Raw genomic sequence first — 27,580 nt, 5'->3', positions numbered from 1 at the left:
GACCACCTCCAGCTCTTTACGATGATGTTAGATGGCTGAAACCGACGAAAATGACAAGACAATGAAGGACTTTGCGATGCTGCTCTAAAGGACTGCTCTTCTGTCAAATAATTTACCCTGGAGGAGACTCAGGAGAATACATCAAAGATTTACTGAACGATTAAGTCGGGTCTTGGAGATGAAGAGGAAACTGAACCTTCAGAAGAAGAAAATGTTCATACTGAACAGCCACCAGCTGAATGTGACAGTGAAGATGCTAAATTTGTGCTACTGCTAAAGATCGAATATCACTCCGCGTTCTATGAATGCTGTACTTTACGAGTGCCCTTAGCTGTCACTTTACTTAAGCCACTTCCTTGTAAGCTAGTTTTTACGAAATAGAGAAGAAAAGGCTGAGCAGGGGAAAAAAGTCATTCGCGTGGTAGGATCTCGTACCGCCCGTCCATGTTCTATCCTATCTGCAGGCTCGATTTTATTTCGTTGTCTTAACTGTATTACAAGTTAAATAATTTCAAACGAAATTTTTAACTGAGGTAAATTAAAGCTTTAATTACTGCCATTACAATGTTTTACAAAATTGGGAAATACTATAAGCTCTGGAAAGGCGATAAATATTCGTTGTGAATTCGAAGAACCGGTGTCTTTGAAGGAAAGCCCTATTATATATACAAACAGGGATACTGTCAGGAAGTGTGTTGGCCTGCAATCGAGCAATGGGCCTTACCTGCTAAAGTACCAGCTCATTCCGGACTTTCGCAGAGATTAGAGCGTTCTGTACCGCTAAATATTACATAAATTTTTACACTGTTGTGAATTAAAAATGTGTGTCAATGAAGACATCTTGTAAGTAACAGAAGCTGCAGATTCATTATACAGTGAAGTGGCGAGGGTGAACTTAAAAGATGCGGTTGTTGATTATGAAATTTGCTGCAAGTAATTTGATTGCACCGGAATCCTTAACGACAATTTATAGTGAAGCATTGTTGATGGGCAAGGAAATTTGCCGGCGTACTAGGACGTGACAGTTAAAAAAATTCTTGTGAGCGATGATGAATTTGCTCACGGAGATGGAAACAGTGAAAGTGAATTTTTCGAAAAGTACTTAGACGGCAGCTCATCGCATAAATACAAACTAGAAGGAAAGAAGGCTATAGAAGTAGGTTGTCTATCTATCAATTACAAAATTAACCTTACTAATACCTCAAAGGCTCACCACACATGAAACCTACAAACATTATAAAAAAATTGAGGCACCCGGTTAAAAATGAAGGAATATTTATCCTAGTTGAAGAAGAAATAAAAAAATTACGCAATCAATTTAATAAATACCAGCAATTGCTTCCTGGAAGTATAAGAGCTTTATTGAAGAGCGAGAGGATTTTCAACAATTGACTACACGGAATATACAACTGTGGGATTTGGCAACAGTACAACGGCTTACAGATTTTGAATTTAAAGCTTGTGACAGGTGGGTTCATAGATTAAAAAATAAACAGGGAACTTATCAGGGAAAGGTTACAAGATTCGTTTCAAGCAGACAAACAGCGACGATCTAAGAAACCTTGGCTGCTACAGACACTATTCTAACCCAGAAGTTAAAATTGATACCGAATTTCAACAAAGAATTTGTTATCAACACTTAAGAAACAGGTATTTATTGCAAGGTATTTAAAAATTTATTTAGGTCTCGATTTTTACGATTTTCCGCCAAAATACTTCAAGTTGTGTTGTTTTTCCTTTCCAGGATGTAAGTGTCAGTCGGTATACGACAGTAATCTGGCTCTCAAAGGAAGCAAAACTGTTTTCCTCAAAAGTCGCGACAACAATAATGTGACGCTTGCAGATACCGCTCAGTATGGGCTCACTCTGGGTAGAAGCACCCCGCCCCAAGTGTTTGTTTGTTTAGAAGTGGCAACGTGTTCAAAATACACTAAAATAACACGATCAAAATTATAGAAACTTTGTAATAACGTCTTCTATTTCTGCGAAACTAACGACAGAACTATATACTGACTTTCTCAATCGGTGTTTGAAATCTTACGTGGGTTAAGAATGGTTTCTGTTAATTATTGACTCTTTCGGTGAACAAACAAAGCCTGAAGTATGCAATGAAAACTTTCAGGATGACGACGAATCATCAACATCTACAATTAAAGTGATTCCTCCGAAATGTACTGCACTTTTTCAACTATGTGATGTCTGTTTTTATAGACAAGTAAAAAATGGAATAAAGCGTATACAAAACTGCGTTAATCTTATTGAAGATATTATCTTAAAGACTGTATAAAAATACAGCCTAGTGCATCATCAGCTGTCCTTGTCAATTTTTAACAAAATGATTGGATAAGGCTGGTACGTTGCCAGTCTTTCTGATGAAAGAGAGGCTTTCAGGAATGTCAAGGAAAATTGTTTTCCCAACAGATCTTTTTTTTTAATCGTGAAACTGTGTTTCTTGTTAACAATCGTCCTTCATATACCGTGCAAGATGCCAATTTCTTTTTCAATGTTCATATGTCAATTATCATTCTGGGGTTTGCACAGAAAATGCAAAATTGGCAAATGAACAGGATATTGTAAATAATTTTTTTACAGTGCTAATTATTTTACTTTCAATTAATAATACATTTTAAATTATTCAGCTTTCTAAATAGAAAATACTAATGCGTGTTATAAACATTTTAAGTAACTTTGACAGCCATTTCACAAACTAAATAAAATTGTTTATGATTTAATTGATAATACGTTGGGTCGTTAATTTTAAGAGTTTTATAATTTTTAAAGCAATTAATAAAGCAAAATGAAACCATGCAAGTACGTAGTATCGAATACAGATCGACCTTGTGACAGTATAGAATATTATTGACTTAACTATTTCATTACAGTACTAGAATGTTCCTTGTAACCTTTATACGAGGTATGTGTGGACTGCGTCGAAAACTTTTGAGCCGTATTTTTCAGAATGTTCTTCATAATGCAATTTCAGGCTTCTATGAATGGACACTCTTGACATACACTAATAACCTGTGAAGTCTCATCCCAAACAGAATTTCCGAAACCGGAAGGTTCGCTTGTTAGCTGGAAGTATTAAATTATCTGTTCTCATGGTAGCCAAGTACGAGGACGTCCTGAAAAGTAATGCATTCGAATGTCTTGCGCGAAAATTCTTTAAGGTTTTCAGTTAGGATGAACTTTATTAATCCACAACATCTTTATTCTTCTTCTCTACGTATTTACTTCTCACTCTAGTCATCCTAGTGAAGAACACATTTCTCCCAGTGAGCGAAGTATCCAAGTGGTGTTATTAGGGTCCCTTTCTATGATGGTCAACGTAGAATGGACATCTAAAGACAGAGCAATGTTGGTAATATCCGGGAGTATGTGGTCGTCTCAGAGGCCAGTTCGTGGAGTGTTTCCAGCGAAAACTGCACTTCAGTGTTCTCGAAAATGACCACATCCTGAACGTCTGGCTGGCACAGGCTAGTATATGGGTAGGAGTGTGGGAGCCTTAGAGTGACAGCGCCAGAGGATCTTCTGGGTCAACGAAGAGTCTGCCCTAGGCCTTAGCAACATGAGAATGCCAAGCCGGATGCTCGGCATTGAGGTCTTCCCCAACAATGAGTTTGTCAAATGACGCCAAGATACTGAGATCAGCTTAAACAATTGGTAGGTTGGGGCTCAAATACACCGCCGAAAAAGTTGTAGCACCAAGACAGGTAGAAACTGTGACTACTGTAGCCTCTGCATGTTCGAGTGGTTGGAGAACATCATGATTATGGGCCAGTGATTTATGCAGAAACACTGCCGTGCTCCCACCTTGGCGATTGATTCGATCAGTGAGATAGCAAACTATGCTGTGGAGACGAAAATTGTTGGCAGGTGTCAGGAGAGTTTCTGAGACAAGTAAATGTCCAAATGGTTATTGTACACGAAAGTGTTCACTTCAGTGTTGGTACCATGAAGGCCATTAGCATTAAAAATACAAACAACTAGATACCAAGGACGCTGACGGTTGTGTGGTGGGCGATTCGGAATTATAACAAAATATGGCTTAGCCCTTTAACAAGGGCGATGGCCTTACAGAGCCCATTCTCTGACCGATGGCTCTATTGAGCTGTTTCACGAATGACAGCCCCGATGTGGGGGCACGTGAACAGAGAGATTACCTCCACCACCAGGTGAGCTGCTTGACCCTGCAATGGACAGGGGTGGACGTGGTGGCAAGTGAAGATGGCACCACAGTGGAGGGTTGTGGTACTTCCATCAGGTGGGCGGTAGGAGGCTGCATACAGTCTGTCAGCTTGGTGGGCTTCGGTATGCCTCACAGAAGAAGTTTTATCATGAAGAGACTGAGCTGCAGCAGTGAATGTGGTCGTAGGGGATGGAGCTGCAGAGGGTTGCTGTGTTGCACATGTCTGTGGCGCCTGAGTATCAGTGGTGGGATGGTCGTTGGTTTACCCCATATGTCGGGGAAATGAGTGCGTTCCTGTGATGGTTAGGATGACCGATTCGTCCTTTATTTTCCTTTGTGGAGGGCAGGAAGACCTTACAGCCTTATGGTATATAGGACAACTCTTCCAGGAAGCCAGGACGTGGGTGTCGTGAGATCTGGCCAAACAGTGGTCACATGTGGGTTTTTCTGAGGCCGGTAGTTTGCAGTCCCATGAGGGTGTGAGCCAGTACACTTGACACACCGAAAAGCCACTGAACTGTAATTGCCAGTGTTGACACCAACAGCAGACAGAGAGGCGCACCTTGATGCACAGGAGTTACCTGATTTGGTAAATGCATTCGAGGCTCTCCCTCTATATAAGGGAGACTACATGGGTGGGCATTAGGTTTCAGCGTCCCTTTTGACGTATTGGTGGACAATTGGTCGAAGAAATTGAAAGTGAGTAATTCATTACTGATGTCTGTTTCTGTAACTTCACAAAGATGGTCTTGATGATTTTTGTTCTGTTTTCGCCAGAAGCCTGATAAGTATAGTAGTCCAAAGTCCTAGACTTCACAATTTTGAGGACTTACAGATAATTATCCATAGTGTCAAGCACGTACTTGACATGGTCTGACTGGTATACTGACCTCAGTTGTCCCGGAATAAGGCGTTGCAATTCAGTGTTTAGTTTAATGTAATTTGTGGGATTACAAAGAACGACAGGATAACTCTTCTCCTTCTTTGGTAGTGGCGCCGGATTCTCGGAAGTGGGGTCGGAAGGGGAACCCATGTCCTGGTCCATGGCAACAATAGTTGTAACTGCTCCAGATGCTGAGGCACGGGAATCTTAATCTTAGTCACTTACGACGGATGTGAGCGGAAGACCGTTTAGATTGTCGACAATGGGGATGCCAGCAGGGTCGAAATCCCCACAAGGCCTCTGGGCTGATGACATGGTGTAGACAAAGCAGTACTTGATGGGATGTTCGAATGGTGAGCAGTCACACTAATACCAGGGCCAATGGGACTTGACTGTCACTAGGTGAGAGGTCACTCACAAAACAACCATGGGAATGATCAAAGGACGAAGAGGAAGATCGGACTCTCACTAGATGCTGTGATGAGGGTTCACGTGAATCGGTATCATTCTCAGTGGTTATCAGTGACTTGCGCTGGGAGCACGATGTGCTCGGTCCTTAGCCAGTTGAGTCGCATCAGTGTCAAAGCAGCCAGCAGCTTGCCAGGACGGCCACCGAGCTGCTAGCATCACATTGCCACACGAAGGGGTGGCGAAAGAGACGCCTAGCCCTTGGACCTATTCATGATAAGCCGCAGCCTTAGTGATATAGTCAGGGCGCTGGCAGGCTATGGCCACGAACGCCTGTCGACTACATACACCCAATATAACAGGATGCATATGACCTCCACCTCCACACTGTTCATCTCTTTTCACAATGTGGCTTCCATCACCTCCCACGCCTAGATGGTGCCCACTCCCTGCATTTATCCCTCCTATCAACTGTGATCCTCACCTCCCCGTCCAACCCTCTGTACTTTTTCCTTGGCTCCCTCTCCACCCCTTCGATAATGCTTTTTCCTCGCTTCCCTTCTGTTTGACTCCTTTCTCTCACACAAGTCTTTTTTCTTTCGCTTCCACTGCCTTCCGCACTGCTTCTCATGTTTGCCTTGCCCCCCCCCCCCACCTTTTCTGTCTCCTTTCCATTCTTCGGCTCGTACCTTTATTGCCTTTCCTCTCTTCTCCCCTTTTTGCCACTTTCCCAGGTCCTCCCTATTCCCCTCCCCCACGCCAACACGCCTCCGTACTTTATACTGCAGTGTTTCTATGAGTGTTCAGTGTTGTGTGTCCCCTTTTTATGTTGCGGGAACCGCGCGACTGCTACGGTCGCAGGTTCGAATCCTGCCTCGGGCATGAATGTGTGTGATGTCCTTAGGTTAGTTAGGTTTAATTAGTTCTAAGTTCTAGGCGACTGATGACCACAGATGTCATGTCCCATACTGCTCAGAGCTATTTGAACCATATTGCGATTAACCACCATACTCTCGTTAAGTGTGTTTTTAACTGTTGCAAACAAAAACCAGACTGTCGCCGCGTCTTTTAATTGCGCCTGTCTATTTACTATGAGTTTTAGTCAGCATCACCGAAACTTTGATTTTATATTTTCTTATGAATTCTTTCGCCATGTTTCAGTTTTTAACAGTCGCGTTTTGTCTCCTGATTTTGTTGTTATGTAATCTCCTAATGCTGTTTTTTTTAACTTTTCTGTAAGCTGCAGAGCAGCGTACTATACTGTTGCAAGCCCGACCCACTGTCCCCCTCCCCCCCCCTCCCTTCAGGTGGGATCTAAATCCAATAAAGAAAAGAATGAGAAGAAGACGCTTACGAAATAACAGCAGCCTTAGAAGGCGAACGACAAATCACTGACGACTCAGGCATTACGACTACACAAGGCTGAGCGACGCTTGTGACCGTAATGAACAACATACACTTGCAAGCAAGTAAACACTGTCAGGACTGCAGTAAGACTGGAGAAATTAAACCGCAGGAGTGTCTTCTTCATACACCACCTATAGGTCCATGGCGCATGCGCGGACGTAACTTCCCACTAGCGCAAAACACGACAGCGCACAGGCCGTGAAAACTAGCGGAAACGATAAATCGATTATAAAACACTGTTCAGACAAAGACCGTTGTTTCTTAATGCATTGATGTCGAGGTATATATTTTTTTAGTTAGTGACAAATATTTTGAACAAACGGAACTAGTGGCTATGAGGAGTCCATTGGTGACTATGTGGGAACTTAATCGCCAGTTATTATATGGAAGATTATGAGGACACGGCAATGAGGACGATACTCTTAAAACCAACTTGGTTTTGGAGATACGTCGACGATACGTTTATGCCATGGCCATATGGGAAGATGCTCTGGATCGTTTCCTAGATCATTTTAACTCTCTGCATGCCAGTATTACGTTTAAGATGGAAGTTCGAAGGGATGGAAAACTTCCGTTCCTAGATGTCTGGGTCTACTGAAGGGATGATGGGATATTAGAGCACAATATTTATCGTAAGTCCACTGATACGGAACAATATCTTCAGGCATCACGTTGTCATCCATCGTACCAACAAAAAAGGGTTCCAACGTACGACGATAAAAAGAGCCTGTGCCATCAGGAAGATAGTTTGACATAAGAACTGGATCATCTAATAGCAGTGTTCGAGCAGAATGGTTATACAGACAATCAGATGCGTCGTGCTCTACAGACTGGACATTCACGGAAACCATTGGAAGATACAAGGGTATCCATGATCCTGGCTTTGAAAAATACGGAGAACTTTAAGGAGATTTGATATTAAAAATATGTTCCATCCACCAGCTAAGGCTGGGGTGTTGCCTGACTCAGTAAAGGATAATTTGGGTTTGAGGAAGCCCGGTGTTTACAGAATTCCCTGCCATTGCGGGAAAGCCCATATTGGACTTACGACTCGTAAGGCGAAGTGGAGCAACATCAGCACACGCTCTTATTTCAGCCCTAAAAATCTGCCGTTGCGTAACATCGTCCTATTGAAGAACATAAAATGTTGTATGATGCGACACAATTGGTTGCCCCTGTGTCGCGTTATTGTGACCGTGTATTGAAAGAAGCCACTGAAACCCGGCTATCTGACAATATTACAAAGAGGGATAGGGGGTTTCCTTTAAGTAAATGTTGGAACTCTGTTTTGTTTGACGTCAAAAAACAACCGTCTTTATTTCAGTCATCCAAAGGTGTCAACAATGTTTGATATTCGATCTGTCGTTTCCGCGAGATTTCACCGCCGATGTGTTGTCGTGCTTTGCACTAGATACTAGTTACGTATGCGCACGTGTGGTGCATCTACTTACGATGTATGAAGGTGTAACCGCCGATGTGTTGTCGTGCTTTGCACTAGATACTAGTTACGTACGCGCACGTGTGGTGCATCTACTTACGATGTATGAAGGTGTAACCGCTGTGGTTTAGTTTCAGTTCCGGCGAGACAGTGCTGCGGGTTACTCAGCGTAAAGATGATGGCCCGGGGGACCGCCGACGTATTGTGTCAAGGTCAAGTTATGTTTCGGCTGGAGGGCCGACATGAGTATGACCTTCATTTCCACTTTTAGAATACATTCATAAGTATTCGTTGATGTGTGCTTTAACATATATATAACTATGAAACGTTATAAGTGTTGGAAATGTCTGGTATAGTCAAGAAAAGAAGTGATTCACTATGATAACGTGTGACAGTTTATTTAGTAACGATATAGAATTGCCACCGTTATTCACATGACACTAAGTTTTGTAACGTATTATCCGATTCCCTAATTATCAGTAGTTCATAGTAAACACTGGTCATATTAAATGAAACAGAGAGTGACGCAGCGGGTCGCTTTCTCACTATCCATTGAACATCTACCTGGATAGGCTTCAGGCTGTCTGCCTCATCACCCAGCGATGGTAGATACTGATTTAGCCGACAGAAGCAACAGTGACGAAAATTCGACTAAATACCTAGTACGCAAAGGCCATGGATAGTAGCTGAATGTTAGATACCTATCGAACGTTCGGGAATCTTTCATTACTCGTTTAAAAAAATGTCAAAATTTATTGTTCACATCCAAAGGCAGCCAGTACATATTTAGCGCTAGCCGATATTCTGAACGTTTCAGACAGTCACTGCCTCACGATTATTTGGGATTTAACACATTGAGTTGTTCAGTAGACTTCCTGTAAAGCAGTGGTCACCATAATGACTCGTAATCTGCACGACAAGACGCCACGCGGAATATATGTACGACCTGGAATGTTCACAAACGATGTCACCTAAAATAAATCATTGACAACGGTCAAACTTCCACAAAATACTCAACACTGTAGTCGCTTTTTGTACCAGAAGACGCTCCCGAGCGACTATCTCGACTCATGGAGCCGATGCACGAGGCCCTGCACAAATGCTCGGAAATTTCTGAGTTCCTATAGATAGTATGTTAAGCAGCCAATCAGATCATCTCATCAGTCAACCTAATTTTCAACATTGGTCTGTAGCACCGCATTTCAAATCCTTCGATTCTCTTCTGTTCCGGTATTCCCACTGTCCATATTCCGCTATCGTTAAATGCTGTGCTCCAGACGTACATTCTCCAATTTCTTTCTCGAATTAAGGCCTATGTTCGATATTAGTAACTTCTATTTTTCAGGAATGCCCTTTTCACCATCAATAGTCAGCTTTTCATGATCTTCTTGCTCCGTCCTTCATTGGTTATTTTACTGCCTAGGTAGCAGTATTCCTTAATCTACTACGTAACCATCAATCCTGATGTAAACTTTCTCGCTGTTCTCACTGCACTACTTCTCATTACTTTTGCCTTCCTAAGATTTACTCTCAAAAAATATTCTGTACTCATTAGGCAGTTCATTCTATTCAGCAGATCGTATAATTCTTCTTTCACTCAGGATGGCAATGGCCTCAGCGAATCGTATCATTGATATCCTTTCACCTTGATCTTTACTTCCACTCATGAACCCTCATTTTATTTCCATCAGTACTTCCTCGATGTACAGTAGGGGCGAAAGACTACATCATCGTCTTATACCCTTTTTAATCGGAGTACTTCGTTCTTGGTCGTCCACTCTTATTATTCCCTTTTGGCACTTCAACATATTGTATATTACCCGTCTCTCCCTACAGCTTACCCCTGTTGTTCTCAGAATTTCTAACATCTTATATCATTTTACGCTGTCGAACGCTTTCTCCAGATCAACAACTCCTATGAACGAGTCTTAATTGTTCTTTAGTCTTGCTTCCGTTATCAACCGCAATGTTAGAATTGCCTCTCTCCTGCCTTTACCTATCCTAAAGCTAAACTAATCGTCATCTAGTACATCCTCAATTTTAATTTCCATTCTTCTGTAAATTATTCTTGCCAGCATGTTATATGCATGAGCTGTTATTTGATTGTGCGATAATTCTCGCACCGCCCAGCTCTTGCACTTTTCGAAATTGTGCAGATGATATTTTTCCGAAATTCGTATGGTATGTCGCCAGACTGATACTTTCTACACAGCAACGTAAATAGTCGTTTTGTTGCCACTTCCCCGAATCAGAAATTCTGATGGGATGTTATCTATCCCTTCTGCCTTTTCTGATTTTAAGTCCTGGAAAGGTCTTTTATATTCTGATTCTAATACTGGATGATCTATCTCTTCTAGAGCGACTCCTGTTTCTGCTACTACCCTTACTTTTATTGATTTGACTTTCCTGTATACTGTGCCTGTCCTTCCGACAGTAATTTCTTTTTCGAATTCTTCACACTATTCATGCAGCCATTTCGTCATAACTTCCCTGCACTTTCTGTTTGTTTCACTCCTCAGCGACTTGCATTTCTTTACTCCTGAGTTTCCCGGAACATTTATGGACTTCCTACATTCATCGATCAACTAAAGTATTGCTTCTGCTACTGGTACCTTCGCAGTTACCTTCTTTGTAGTTACGTTTTTCTTTCCACCTTCTTTGATAGCCCTGTCTAGAGATATCCGTTCCTCTTCAACTGCACTTTCTACTGAGCTAGTCTTTATTCGTCTATCTATAGCCTTAGAGAACGTCAGGGGTATCTTATCATTCCTTATTATTTCCGTGTTGCACTTCTTCGCGTATTGATTTTGCCTGACTAATGTCTTAAACTACTAGTATATTGTGATCAGACTTTATATCTGCACCTGAGCACGCATTACAATCCAAAATCTGATTTCGGAATCTCTGTCTGACCTTGATGTAATCTAACTGAAATCTTCCCCTATTCTTGTACAGATTATTCGCTATTACTGGCTGAAATTTATTACAGAAGTCAATCAGTTTTTCTCCTCTCTTATTCCTTGTCCCAAGCCCATATCCCCTGTAACTGTTTTAAACTCGTTCCCCTACAACTCCATTCCAGTCCCCCATGACTATCAGATTCTCATCTCTCTTTATGTACTGTGTTACCCTTTCAGGATCGTCATATACTTTCTCTATCTCTTCATCTTCAGCTTGATTCGTCAGCATGTTTTTCTGATCTATCGTTGTCTGTGTCGGTTTGCTGATGATTTGAACTGTTAACAGGAACACACTCTCTGCCCTACTTTCATATTCATAACAAATTCTATTCCCGTTATACTATTTCCTGATTCTGTTGATATTACCCTATACCCATCTGACCATAAATCCTCGTCTTCTTTCCATTTCACTTTACTGACCCAATACTATATCTAGATTGAGCCTTTTCATTTCGCTTTTGAGATTTTCTAGTTTCCCTACCACGTTCAAGTTTCGGACATTCCACGCCCCGGCTCGTAGAACGTTAGAACGTTATACTTTTGTTGATTATTCAGTCTTTTCACCATGGTCACCTGCCCCTTGGCAGTCCCCTCGCGTAGATCTGCAAGGGAGGGTGGGGGTGGGAGGTGCTTTTCCGGAAAATCTTGGCAATGGAGAGAGCATCATGACAATTTTTCAGTTATCTACCATATGTCCTGTGGGTACACATTACGTGTCTTTAATGCATTGGTTTCCATTGCCATCAGCATCTTCAGGCCATTCGTCATTGCTGATTGTTTCCACCTTTAGGGGCAGTATCCCACCTCTAGCCAAAAAGAGAGTGCCCTTTCCGCTCCTCCGCCCTCTTTGAGAAGGCAGTTAGCAAAATAAGGGTGACTTCTTATGCGGCAAGTCTTTGGCCAACAATACTGATTATTAATTAGAAGTGTAAGCAGTGACACGATTCGAAACCGTAGTCGAAAACCTTTTGATCACTAATCAGCGACGCTACACCTTTTTTTTCCTTTTTTATCGTTGAATTGGTTGGGGGTGCTTTTCCGATGACCCCTGTTCAGGTTCTTCGGTGATCCGCTCACTCAGCTTTTTTATAAATTATTATTACAGATGGTAGCTACCCACCAACCGAATACGCTGAGCTACCTTGCCAGCAACCCTTAAACCACGGGTCTGCACAACAACGATCTACGGTATACATTTACATAGTTTTAATACAATATCTTATTCTCACCCTACGTACATCTTCCATTCACTGTCTCTTCCTCTCCAAAACACCCACACAACCAAAATACGATGAAATTAGAATATTCCAAAAGTATTTTCAATTATATCGTCAAGTGTGGTACTGAAACTAAAGGAAATTCCAGAACATTAGAATATGTGAACATATCCTCTTGGTTGTAGCTTCTATTTATACTAGAGATGAACATATTATAGTCCCTGACTCAAGTTTCTCACTGCCAGCAAGGTTATTATGTGTTTTAGTTAAAAATGTACATCTCCAAAGGTATTGAAGTTATTGAGCTGACATTTTAACAGTATGGTTGTGTTATCAATAGAATTTGGTACACTAAGTACGGAAAATATCAATTAATATTTAATACTACTTCTCCATATTCAAAAAGAGTATGTGTAAGGTATTGCACGCGGCGTTAGGCAAGTATACCGCTCGCCCGGCCCAGAAGCCAGAGTCAGCTGTGCGAGAATGAGAACCAAAAACGATTCTTCTCCCGGTTCCACTTCAGGCTACACTTTCAATGGAATATGTCAAATGGAAATAATCTGCTAAACGTTACAACAGGTCTCACAAGATGAGCTGCAGGATTAACGGGTTAGTGTCAAACAAAGGGCACGTGTTAGTATCTGCACCTCAAACTGAGCATAGTAATTCGTCTGTGACGATATTAAATGGAGGTACATCTGTTGAATAGTTAAAGGAATCTGCTCTACACATTCACCTAATTCGGAATCAATTTAGTTTGACTTCGACAGCATGTAGTGATCTAATGGACAAAAGATCAAACTCTCCACTTACCGGGTATAGGGTCAAATGTCGATAAATTCGTTGGATTGATCACGTTTGAAGTTCAAAAGAAAATACAGAATTGAATTACTCGATATACGGTCCACGAAAGTTTAGGCAAAAAAGTCAACGGCAGACGTGGTTCCAAGTTAGCTTTTGAGTTTGGGACTAGTACGAATATGACGAGATATGTCTCACAAACAATCATAAAACTCCATTTGATATCTACGAATGTGTAGTGTCACAAATAGTGTTTACTTCCACGAGTCTCGAAAACAGTTTAAGCATTTTAACTGCTGCTTTGATATATCAGATTATGACAAGGTTATAATCCTCTACAGAATATAACATTCCATTCCGCCACTGCACTTAGATGGCCTTTTTGGTACTGTAATATAAGTTCCCTTATCACTACAACCCTCGCCATGCCAAAGGTGGGACTTCCAATTCTACTATTTATGAACGATGGTCATCAAGGCCGTGATTATCGAACAATCTACTTGGTGCGTCTTGAAAGACTAAACTAACTAACGTTAGAAAATTAAATCTCCCTGTTGTACGGAAATATTTGTCAGTCCGAAGAGACGCCAGCTCCTTGTGTATGACGTTATATTCGTTATTTTTAGAAAAACTAGAATAATTTCCTTTTACTTGCTGGTAAGCTAAGTGCCTATTAAGCCCTACGGTATGAACACATGGGATTTTCTCTTATGCAAAGAATGTGTTCATAAATTTCCAAGTTACTCCTAAGTCTCAAGTATTTTGCAGATAATATTTCGTGGATTTGAAGGAGTTTATGCCCTTAGAAATACAAAACTTCTGCTTACGTTACTAACTTTGTATACAATAAGTGACTCCGCGAGAAAAATTGTTTTGTTATTTCATAACTCGTCTCTGTGATTTTAGTAAATATAGGTTCCCTTTCTTCCTCTCATCAACAGCAAAAATATAGGCAATGGTGGTCAGTGCAACAGCGCACCTGTTGCTGTAAGAACAATGATTTTCGACCAAAGATTAATGCTATACATATTGGAAATGTCTTTCGAGTTGATGCCACTTCAGTGACTTGCAGGTCGATGGGGATGAAATGATGATGATAAGGACAAGACAGCACCCGGTCTCTCAGCGGAGAAAATCCACGACGCAGCCGGGTATCGAACCCGGGCCGTGAGGTACGAAATTCCGTTGCGCTGACCACTCAGCTACCAGGGGCGGACTCTATACAAATGAAAGTGGTACTATTACCTAGGATTTAGCGTGCCCTTTAATACATCATATTTTTTCGTTACACTTCCCTCTGAGATATATCCCTGTATACAGAAAGAACCACGCGCTTTTGCTTCATTTATTAGTCACATATATTATTTCTTTATGTCTATGAAACGTTGCATCGAACATCCACTAAGGAGAGATTTTACCTATGTTCGTACCAGAGATGTTTCACCTAGGGACAAGCATTCATTAGGATGAATGCATTAAATATTTACAGCGTCTTCATAAAAATGTTTCCCCACTGAAGATGCGGAATAAACAAGTGCCATAAATTTATCAGAACTGACGCAAAAAAAACAAAGATCACCTCCATTATTCATCACGTTACGCTCCACTACTACGTGATCGAATAATATGGTTGGCCATCTGTACTTTATTATGGTTCATCTGGTGGATCGGGCCGCGCGGGATTAGCCGAGCGGTCAGGGGCACTGCAGTCATGGTCTCTGCGGCTGGTCCCGGCGGAAGTTCCAGTTCTCTCTCCGGCATGGGTGTGTGTGTTTGTCCTCAGGATAATTTAGGTTGTGTGTAAGCTTAGCGGCCGATGACCTTAGCAGTTAAGTCGCATAAGATTTCATACACACTTGATCTGGTGGTTCGTAGCAAAAGGAATCTACCTTTTTCAGCGTACATGGAATATCAGTAGACGTAGATAACTAACGTGTTGTTATAAAGATTTTATTGCTATGTCACAAGCTCGATAAACCAAGAAGCTACTGTTATTTTACTACTAAAATGTCGACATAAGTTACAAGCACGTTATACTATAGGAATTCTGAATTTGCTCATTGTATTGAAGCAAGAAACGAGCTATTCATTAATGGATATTTGTATTATAAAATGTGGCCGAAATCAGTTGCAAATTAGAAAAAACTAAGTCGCTTTTCATGACCGATATGAGAGTCATTGGCAACGCTCTTCGTCTGGCGCCAAACGAAATAGAAAGCATCGTCACTACAGTCTAGAGTAAAATACATTATACAGCCATTAGTGAAATGTACTAACATAGTTAATCGATATCCCTATATTTTCATAATCAGGCTCCACATTTTCGTTTAGAGGCACTCAACATCCGGTAATAATGTTTGAATTATGTATCGATGTATTTTAAATTTGACAGCATTATCTGTCTAATGGTCAGCAATTGCCATTGACAAGAACCGCGTCATTTTAACGGTAAAAAAGGTAGTTGTAAAAACTACAAACGTGTGAAAAATCTGACTTGTTATAATATTTGGCGTGCTTTTGATACCGTTGTGGATGTACGTATAACATGAAAATACGTTTCATGTGGCACCACAAGGAAATTGAATAAGTAACACAGAAGGAAGAATGGGAACGATAAATCGTCGCTGAAAATTCCTATTCAGAATACTGTGCTCTATGTACACCACTGCGTGACAGAGAATGAGGTGCGGTTTAAGCGTTTCCCCTGGCCCCAGTAACAGGATCTCGCCGTTAATCATTAGACTAGCTACCTAATTACCCTCATAAATCTCAGTGAGTCGAGAAAATTCGCGGCTTCTCTCGCAAATTGAAGGTGATATGTCAGTACCGGGATTTAAGCGGACGCTTTCAGATATTAAGGGAATGGAAAAACGAACGGGACTTCCACCAAGCGCGTTATGGTTTTGTCATAATTGTTCTCTTTGAATGCACAAGCGGGACAACCCGAATTTCTAAGCCAACAGTAAAAATTTCAGTAGTAATGTAAGATTCTTCATACAGTGATGTTCCTGTAAGAAATTTATAATCAGAGAAACGACTCACAACGGTAGGAACAGGAGATAAAACACGGAACTAGTTGAAGGTTAAAACTTATCGCTTAGTCGATGAAATGATAATAAGAGGGGAAGTAATTTACATCTCTTGCAAGCGACATATATCGAAAGTGGAACTGTCACGCCGCCAAATATCGTATCTGTTTATACGAGCCAGCTGGTTTGAAGCGTCGCAGCGGCGGTTGCAGAACAATTGCGAGAGTGATTTATTGATGAGATGAATTACAATTTCCTCGAGACTTTTGATTCTCAACTTAATCTTCGTTAATGATAGAAGCTGAAGAAATGAGTTAAAATTTATGTCACAGCCATGCATTTTTCCCACTAAATAGGCAGCTGTGCTTGGCTATACATTACATGACAGCAGCAGTATGGGTAACACAGCTACGCACACTAACGTAGTCTTTTGCCCTCTGTAACACAAACTTCGATTCACACTTCAGCCTATTTTCCTCTTCTTAAATCGTCGGGATCGGTATTGGAAAGGCCCCTGACATTCGTATGTTATGGAGAAATCCTGCGTATACGATGTAGTTGATCTATTGATGTGATGAATTACATCGGCGACAACCTTTCGACTGTTTCTGGTGGACTTTGTTGACAATTGAACGTCTGATTTCAGTAGTATTGTAGAGATGATTGGAGCCAATACGGTTCCGATTTGTGTTATTCTAATCTTTCATGAGTTAATTCCAAGACCGAGTACTGTGATAAATTCTTTACAGTTCTGTTTGGAATACCATCTGCTGCCGACTGATGATATTATGAATTGCGTAGATTATAATGGGGAGATGCGTGTCAGTTGGGGAGCAACAACTGACGATGTTGACTTCCCGTTCCAGTTATATTGTCCCATATCCCGCAAATGAATTACATAGAGGAAGACACATGACACATGTTACGAGTCATGTAAATTAACGATACGGCAGAGAATCATTTTGATTTCTTGCAGGGTTAAAGAATATACACTGAAAAACAAAGTTTCAGGTACGGGCTTATCCAGTAACACTGTAATCAGTTCCTACACTTTTTTCGTCAGGCATGCTATATAATAATCTCATAATGGTGCTCCTTTAAGTGGTGAACACGAACTTGTAGCAATCGATGAATTAATTGATAATAAGAATCCGTCAAAGGTACGGTCGCAGAATCCCGCCTCGGGCATGGATGTGTGTGATGTCTTTGGGTTAGTTAGGTTTAAGTAGTTCTAAGTTCTAGGGAACTGATGACCAAAGCAGTTAAGTCCCATAGTGCTCAGAGCCATTTGAACTAATCAGTCAAAATTACGGCTGTAAGGATCCGGTATTGGACTAAAACGAATTAATAAATAAACACCAGCAGTAATAAGTGCAGAAGTCTTACAATAGTCTGAACGAAAAAGAATTTGGCCACGAATTGAAGAACCATTCAGTGTAATTCGTATCTTCTGAAGGTATGTCAATTCACACGAAAGAGATCGAGTACTTGTGGAAATCCTTGAAATCGTACACTAAAATAGACGAGTGACCAGGAGAAGAGAGGAAGTATACGTTTCTCGGTACGTGTACCTCAACAATTTACGGCTGTGTGATAGAAACTTTCTTGCGACACTTTACCAGTTTTCTTGACAAGTCTCTACTCCAGTTCTGGCAAACAACGTTTGCTCTCGGTTGCGTAGACAGCATGGGAAATTGCCCAGTGTGAAGATGACGAATCAGATAACTTAAATTACATTCATTGTTATTATTGCAGAAGTTGGAAAAAAATATCTCCTAGTTCGCATGAAACCCCTATTTGATTCTCCTAAGACTACCACATTGGCCAATTACTTAGCTTGCATTTATTCCCAATGTCTGGTCTAGGGCAAAGTTCCAAGCCACTGGGAAAAACAGTAAGTGACTCCTGTGTATGAGAAGCATAAAAGAAAGATCTGCCAAATTACAGACCTGTATCTTTAATATCGATTGGTTGCAGAATTCATGAAAGTATTCTGAGTTCGAATATAATAAATTTCGCTAAGACATAGAAGCTCCTTTACTCTAATCACTACGGTTTTATTAAACATTGTATATGTGCAAAACTCAGACTGCCCTTTTCTCACGTGATACATTGCGAACTAAAGATCACGAGAAACAGGAAGAGTCCAGGTTTCTGAAAACGTGTGACACGGCGCTCCATTGCAAACTGTTGGCGAAAGTACGAGGATATGGAATAGGTTCCCAGATATGCGAGTGGCTCAAAGACGACTTACGTAACAGAACCCAGTAAGCTGTCCTCGATGGCGAACGTTAATCAAAGACAAGAGTGTCGTCAGGAGTGTACGCTGATAAATGATCTGCCGAACAGGATGGTAGGTTGTTTGCTGCTGACGCTATCGTGTACGGTAAGTCCTCGTCGCAGAGTTATTCTAGGGGGGTACTAGAAGACTTAGACAAACTTTGCAGGTGATGTGATGACTCGTAATTAACCTAAAACATGTACTGAAGAGCCAAAGAAACTGGTACACCTCCTTAATATAGAGTATCCCCCACGCTGAACACGCAGGAGTACCGCAACACGAAGTGTATCGACTCGACTAACATCTGAAGTAGTGCTGGAGGGCAATGACACCACGAATCCTACAGGGATGCCCATAAATCCGTAAGAGTAGCGAGGGGTGGAGATAGTTTCTGAATAGCAGGTTGCATGACATCCCAGATATACCCAATAAAGTTCATGTCTGGGTGTTTGGGGGCCAGTGGAAGTCTTTAAATTCAGAAGAGTGTTTCTGGAGCAACCCTGTAGCAAATTTGAAAGTGTGGTGCATCCAATTGTTCTCCTGGAATTGCACAAGTCCGTCGGAATGCACAATGGACATGAATGGATGCAGGTACTCGAACAGGATGCTTACGTATGTGCCACCTGTCAGAATGGTATCTAGGTGTATTAGGGGTCCGATTTCACTCCAACTGCACACACCCCACATCATTACAGAGCCTCAACCAGCTTGAACAGTCCCCTGCTGACATTCAGAGTCAATGGGTTCATGAAGTTGTCTCCATACCTGCACACATCCATGCACTCGATACAGTTTTAAACGAGACTCGTCCGATCAGGCAACACTTTTCCAGTCATCAACAGTCGAATATCGGTGTCGACGGGTTGAGGCGAGGCGCAAAGCTTATTGGTGCAGTTGTCAAGGCATTGAAATCTGGAGCAACCTGCGGAAGGGTTGCACTTCTGTTACGTTGAATGATTCTCTTCAGTCGTCGTTGGCCACATTCTTGCAGGATCTTTTTCCTGCGGCAACGATGTCGGTGATTTGATGTTTTACCGGATTCCTGATTTTTACGGGACATTCATGAAAAGTTTGTACAGGAAAATCCCCACTTCATTGCTACTTCGGGGGTGCTGTGTTCTATCGCTCGTGTCCTGACTATGACACCACTTTCAAACTCACTTAAATGTTGGTAACTTTCCACAGCAGGAGCAATAACTATTCTAACCACTGCTCCAAACGCGTGTTATGTAGGTGTTGCCGGCCGAAGTGTCGTATTCTGTCTGTTTACCTATCTCTGTATTCAAATATGCATACCTATACCAATTTCTGTGTCGCTTCAGTTTATAAAAATCTAAATTAATACAAATGAGTAGGGGAAAACCTTTAATGTTCGGATACAGCATTAGGAGTGTACTGCTTGCCACAGCCTTGTCCTTGAATTATCTGGGGTAGCGTTGCTAAACAATAGATGACGGATGAGCATGCGAGGATTGTGGAAGTGAAGTGGAATGGTCGGCTTCGGTTTGTTGGAAGAATTTTGGGAAAGTATCAGCTGTAAAGGACACCGCTTATAGAACGCTAGTGAGACTTCTTCTTGAGTAATGATCGAATGTTTGGAATACGCACCAGGTTAGGTTAAGGATGGCATGGAAGCAATTCAAAGGCGGGTTGCTAGATTTGTTAATGGTGTATTCGAACCACACTCAAGTAAAACGGACAAGATTCGAGAAATAAGATGGGAATTCCCGTAAGAAAGGCGCTTTCGTTTCGACGAGCACTGCTGAGAACAGTTACAGAACCTGCATTTGAGACTGACTGTAGAATGATTCTTCTGCCGCCAGCACACATTTCACGTAATTACCACTAAGATAAGGTAAGAGACATCTGGGCTCATGCAGTGGAAAGGAAAGAAAATAACTAGTATAGATGAAGGGTACCTTCCGCCACGCATCGTACAGTGGTTTGCAGAGTAAGAATGTAGATGTAAACCATATATTAGCTCTTGTCAGCAGGTGCAAATAGATACAAGTTAGAGTGGTTACAGGAAAAAGAAGAGGCTGAGATCACTTTGGATTGATAGCTGCATCGTACAAGTCTTTGGTCTGAAACACAGAAACACAACCTGTCAGTAGAAGAACCAGCATGTAAAATCCAAACAAACCACATTTTGGACCAGAACTGAGAATACCATTGTAGCTTAATTTAAGTTCTCCTAACGGACAGGAGTCAGCGAGAAGTCTATTTGAGGTTTGTTGGTTCACGTTAATGGAAAAACTTGGTTTTATTCAAACTAGTTCCTGGGATAAATCGCATTTTTTGTCATTCTTCTATCCTTACGGCCACTATGTGAAAGAAAAGTTCTATTTCCTGGCACAACATCCCATCTAATGGCCTAGATTTATTAGGTTTGTGCTTTTAAAACTCCGCCGCCGTTACTAATATCGCAATGTATCAGTGCTTTGAGATAGCATGATATCATAACTGTTTAAATGGATATCATACTCGCTTCTCGAGTTTCAATTCCAGTGAATGTCACTATTAAACGTTTTTCAGTAAATTACCGCTGATGTGAGTCTGAGGTAACCAAATTAGTTGCACCATGTCAAACCTTCATATCCCATATACAATTAATAAAACAGTATATGAACGTCGCAAATGTAAAATAGGTAGATCTTAGAAAATAGCCGAAGATAATTTGCGGTGTTGTCCGATGGCTTAGGTCACGGGTAAAGATGGTACGTGGCGACGGAACTACAAATCAAAGACCGTCGCTGCCAAACTCTGCCGCGATTGAGAGACATCATCGAAGACACGCCGTGAATCAGAATCGTACGCCGCAGCTGCGTGGAAGTCGAGGTACGTCAAAGCGCTGAGTTGTTCGCCCAGTCTTATTCCTTCCCATGCTGAGATGTTTTTAAACCTTTATCTGAAATATGCCAATTCCCATGCATTATGGCCTCTGGAATGTGGTAAAAATACTGAAAAAATTCTCAGGGTGATAGTGTTTTCAAAACGTCAGTGTCACGACCATGCTAGTTAGGTTTTATTCCAGTCCAAATAATGTGAACTGTGCTCTTGAAAAAGTGTTTTATTTATTTTTCTTTCAAGGTCTTTGAATACAGTAGTACGACAAAAGTGATATAAACACACACCTGCTGCAAAATAAACTACACTCACACAAATACACAAACACACATACACACATATACATACTTACACACACACACACACACACATGCCAGTTACTTTGTAATATGGAATAAATGAAAGAAAGATTTTTTTTTTTTTTTTGGACATGCACAAATATTGGTCACACCTAATGCAATGTGTCTTGGCTCAAAATCGCCGTTGCTGTCGTCACTGGAGAGTTCACTTAAATCGGAATCCTCCGAAACAAGTTGTATTATTTCTTCATCTATTAACCCTAGAAGACGTTTTACTTGTGTATAAAAATCCAAGCCGTACTATTTGTTCATAGATCTTAGTGCGAATATTTACTGTTATGTATACATGCGAAAATATGGTTACCGTCAAACCTTGACATCATTAACACCTGAGATGCACGGCCGTACTACTGCAAATATAAATATTTATATAATCCAAGTGGAAATTCATGCTCTTGTTTGGACTCCTTGTATACGTTAAGTGAAACATTCTCAGTAAAAAATAATGAAACGTTGGCTAAAATGTGTGAAATAGGAGAAAATATACTGTATTTACTTCGTGGATGCATGGCTCTGCGTTCTCGGCGGAGTTTGAAGTCATCTGCTGCCCCTTGGGGGTCCCATTATGAAACAAAACAGCTACCAAAATCAGGCCGGTAGTCACACTGGCATCGCAGTCCTCAGTGGCGCAGGAAGGTGATGTATATGGCGGGTGGAAAATTTAACCAGTCCAGCACGATCGTGGGGGTGAGGGAGGAAAGGGTTGCAGCGTCATCATAATTCTCATCCGGCAGCGAGATAGTGCCGTTACTCAGAACAGTGTACTACAGTTAGGAGTTAAATAGTATTTAACTGTCGTCTTAGGCTGAGAACAGTTCTGTGTAGAGCAATTACTCGGTACAAGAACGCAGGTCATTCCCGTCCTTCAGAAAGGCCTTAAGACGGATCCACACAATTATAGAGCTATACGTTCACGGCAGTCTATTACAGAGTTATGGAACTGTTTTATACTCACGAATTACCCCCTTTTTGGAAAATGAACGTCTCCTCTATAAAAATCAACGTGGATTAACCAAACAGAGGTCCTGCGAAACTTAGCCCACCCTGTTCCTCCATGAGATTCACAGCGCAGTGGTTAACAGATCTCAGGTTGATGCCGTGTTCTTTGATTTCAATAAGGCATTTGACACCATCCCGCATTTCCGATTCATGAAAAAAATGCGAAGTTACGAAACATCGGAAGAGACTTGCGATTGGATTCAAGGTGTCGCGCTTAACTGAACAAAATCGACAGATGTAAAGGTGATGGCCGGAGTACCACAGGGAAGTATGATAGGACCACACAATTATAGACCTATACGTTCACGGCAGTCTATTACAGAGTTATGGAACTGTTTTATACTCACGAATTACCCCCTTTTTGGAAAATGAACGTCTCCTCTATAAAAATCAACGTGGATTAAGCAAACAGAGGTCCTGCGAAACTTAGCCCACTCTGTTCCTCCATGAGATTCACAGCGCAGTGTTTAACAGATCTCAGGTTGATGCCGTGTTCTTTGATTTCAATAAGGCATTTGACACCATCCCGCATTTCCGTTTCATGAAAAAAATGCCCGGTTACGAAGCATCGGAAGAGACTTGCGATTGGATTCAAGGCGTCGCGCTTAACGGAACAAAATCGACAGATGTAAAGGTGATGGCCGGAGTACCCCAGGGAAATATGATAGGACCGTTGCTGTTTACAATATACACACATCAAAAAACTTTTGCATCATCTCGGTTTCGACAGTTCCGGAACCTGGGATAGAGATCAACATAAAAAAACATTTCCGCCCTTTTTAAGGCTCATGAAAACGGCACGTTGCGTGTTGTACCACCATACAGCGAGAACTTCAGAGGTGGTTGTCTAGATTTCTGTACATACCGGTATCTCTAAAACACAGTAGCACGTCCTCTAGGACTGATGCGTGCCAGTGTTCGTAGTGGCATAGTATCCACAAGTTCATCAAGGCAGTGTTGGCCCAGATTGTCCTACTCTTCAATTGCGATTCGGCGTAGATCCCTCAGAGTGGTAGGTAAATCACGTCGTCCAGAACCAGCCCTTTTCAGTCTATTCGAGGCATGTTCGATAGGGTTCATGTCTATAGAACATGCTGGCCACTCCAGTCGAGCGATGTCGTTATCCTGAAGGAAGTCATTCACAAGATGTGCACGATGCGGCGCGAATTGTCGTCTATGAAGACGAATGGTTCGCCATTATGCTGCCGATTTGGCTGCACTATCCTTCGGAGGAAATCATTCACGTATCGTACAGGCGTTACGGTACTTAATATGGCCACCGGCGGAGTACGTCGGTCCCACGTGATGCCACCCCAAAACAGCAGAAAACTTCCACCTTGCTGCACTCGGTGGACAGTGTGGCCAAGGCGTTCAGCCTGGCCGGGTTGCCTCACGTCTCCGGGGATTCCCTGGTTGAAGGCATATGCGGCACTCATCGGTGAAAAAAACGTGATGCCAATCCTGACCGGTCTATTCGGCATACTGTTGGGCCCATCTGTACCGCGCTGACTGATGTCGTGGTTACAAAGATGGACCTCGCCATTTAGGTCGGGAGTGAAGTTGCGCATCATGCAGCCTACTGCACACAGTTTGAGTCGTAACATGACGTCCTGTGGTTGCACGCAAAGCATTATTCAACATGGTGGCGTTGCTGTCAGTATTCCTCCGAGCCATAATCCGTAGGTAGGAGGTCATCCACTGTAGTTTTAGTCACTGGGAAGCCTGAGCAAGTCATATCATCGGCAGTTCCTGTCCCTCTGTATCAGCTCCATGTCCCAAGAACCTCACTTTGGTTCACTCCGAGACGCCGGGACACTCCTTTGTTGAGAGCCCTTCCTGGCACAAAGTAACAATAGGGACCCAATCGAACCGCGTTATTGACCGTCAAGGGATGGTTGAACTAGAGACAACACGAGTCGTGTACCTCCATTCTGTTGGAATGACTGGAAATGATCGGCTGTCGGAGCCCATCCATCCAATAGGCGCTGCTCATGCATGGTTTTTTACATCTTTGGGCAGGTTTGGTGACATCTATGTGATGCAATATTCACAGTCAACGTCTATCTTCAGGAGCTCTGGGGGCCAGAGTGGTGCAACACATTTTTGACATGTGATCTTTAGGGCTATGCGCATATGATGCAGTTGTCTACATCAAAGTAGCAAATCCAGAAGGTAGTAAGAATTTGCAGAACGACCTGCAGAGAATTGATGAATAGTGCAGGTTCTGACAGTTGACACCGAACGTGAACAAGTGTAGTATATTACGCATCAATACGAAAAGATATCCACTACTGTACAGCTACGATGTTGATGACAAACAGCTAGAGATGGCGTCTGCCGGAAAATATCCATGCGTAGCTATCTAGACGACCTTTAGTGGAATGACCACATAAAACAGATAGTGGGAAAAGCAGATAGCAAACTCAGATTCAATTGAAGAATATGAAGGAAATATCACTCATCCACGAATGAATTGGGTTACAAGGCGTTTGTTCTCCCGATTCTTGAGTATTGTTCATGTATCAGGGATTCCTGTCAGGTAGGACTGACAGAGGAATAGAGAAGATCCAACGAAGACAGGCGTTTTTCGTCAAGGGATCGTTTAGCTGGCGGGAGATTCGCAGACATTACAAGAGAAGAATTGTGCATCACGGAGAGATTTGCTATTGAAATTTCAGGAGGAGTCGGACAACATATTCCTCCGGCATACGAGGAGAAAATTCGTGAAATTAGGTGTGGTCTAAATGAGAGACTTTCCGTACAGGGAAATGCAGTAACGTCTTGGAGATTTCTGGAAGAACCAACTGTAGTTGCGGCGTGGCGGGTTGAAAGCCTCGGTGCGTTGAGTAATTGTTTGACCACTGTCTTTCGTCGTACTGTTCACTACAAAAACTCGACCTACCTCAGTACTGCGACTGATCACCAGCCCGTTCTTCTGCATACACAGATACAGTTCAGACGGTGTTAAAAGCAGAGTTGAAGAAAAACATCGTCAATACTTACGTTTTCAAGGTCCGCCTAAACTCTGGTAGCAAACTATCCTGTAATATAACGATTTTCGGGTGGAGGGCGATTGCTTCATTGTTTTAGGAAAAATATCGGAATTCCGCAACAAATTCTTTATTTCTTTAGGTTCAAAATTAAAGAATTAGCCATCAGCACGTATTTATTTAAACGACTTATATCAATGTAGTAAGTTCACATTTCATACAACCCAGTATACAAGCAAGACAGCCAGAAATTAACTGAAGTTCAACCCGAATTATTACGCGATCTACAGTAGATGCTCTGCTACAATAAATGAGTTTCACATTTGGTCTTTTTTTTCAGCGGAATTCTAATAAAGAGGCTGCTCGCCAACTATTCCGTAGCGAATATGAAGCATTCCACGCGGAATTCTACAAAGGCTGAAAGCTCACACACGTTATCTTTCCAACTAAACAGTTCAAAAAGCTCAAATTTCCACAATCTGTCAGTAAATGCAAGTGCTTTCACGGCAATACCATCCGGACGCGAAATACCAGTAACTTTTTCATTTTACTCATGACGTAGACGGACACGACCAACATGACCTGTACTTCCGATAGCAAGCCAACGACTGACCCTGCCATTCCTTCCAGGGCCTATAACTACTTGATAGAGCGCTGTAAATGCTTAACTGTGATTGGTTCTTCAAAATGACCAGCCAATCAAAACAATCCATCGAGTTCTACCTCGCGCCAAACCTGCCCTAAGCCAGTCAATATTCACAGATGCATTTACATCACTTCATCATGTAAATCTTAATAGAATATTTACTAAAACCAAACGAAAAGAAAAGTAATCTTGACATTTTTAAAAAAAATTAATTAAAAAAGCGGGTAAAGTGTCACTAGAAGACTTCCTAAGAGACAATCTCCATTCCTTCCGATCTGACTATGCAAATATAGACGAGATGTGGCTCAAATTGAAAGATACAGTAGCAACAGCAATTGAGAGAGTCATACCTCATAAATTGGTAAGAGACGGAACTGATCCCCCGTGGTACACAAAATTGGACCTAACGGTGTTGCAGAGGCAACGGAAAAAGCATGCGAAGTTCTGAAGAACGCGAAATCCCGAATATTGGCTAAAATTTGCAGACGCGCAAAGGCGAGACGCCTTTAATAGGATCCACAACTTAACATTGTCTCGAAATTTGGTAGAAAATATGAAGAAATTCCGGTCGTATGTAAAATACACAACCGGCAAGACGCAGTCAATACCTTCGCTGCGCAGTGCCGATGGTACTGTTATCGACGACTGTGCCGCTAAAGCGGAGTTGTACAACGCCGTTTTCCGAAATTCCTTCACCGGGGAAGACGAATGGAATATTCCAGAATTTGAAACACGAACAGCTGCTAGCAGGAGTTCCTTAGAAGTAGATACCTTAGGGGTTGCGAAGGAACTCTAATCTCTTGATACGGGCAGGTCTTCAAGTCCAGATTGTATACCGATTTGGTTCCTTTCAGATTACGCAGATACAATAGCTCCCTACTTAGCAATCATATGCAACCGCTCGCTCACCGATAGATCTGTACCTGCAGATTGGAAAATTGCGCAGGTCGCACCAGTGTTTAAGAAGGGTAGTAGAAGTAATCCATCGAACTACAGACCTATATCATTGACGTCGGTTAACAGTAGGATTCTGGAGCATATACTGTATTCAAACATTATGAACCACCTCGATGGGAACGATCTATTGATACTTTCTTGTGCAACGCAGATAGCTCTTTATTCG

The sequence above is a fragment of the Schistocerca gregaria genome, chromosome 4 (assembly GCF_023897955.1).
Source record: "Schistocerca gregaria isolate iqSchGreg1 chromosome 4, iqSchGreg1.2, whole genome shotgun sequence".
Lineage (NCBI taxonomy): Eukaryota > Metazoa > Arthropoda > Insecta > Orthoptera > Acrididae > Schistocerca > Schistocerca gregaria.
The sequence above is the reverse complement of the archived record's forward strand: the minus strand, read 5'-3'. Positions refer to the sequence as shown.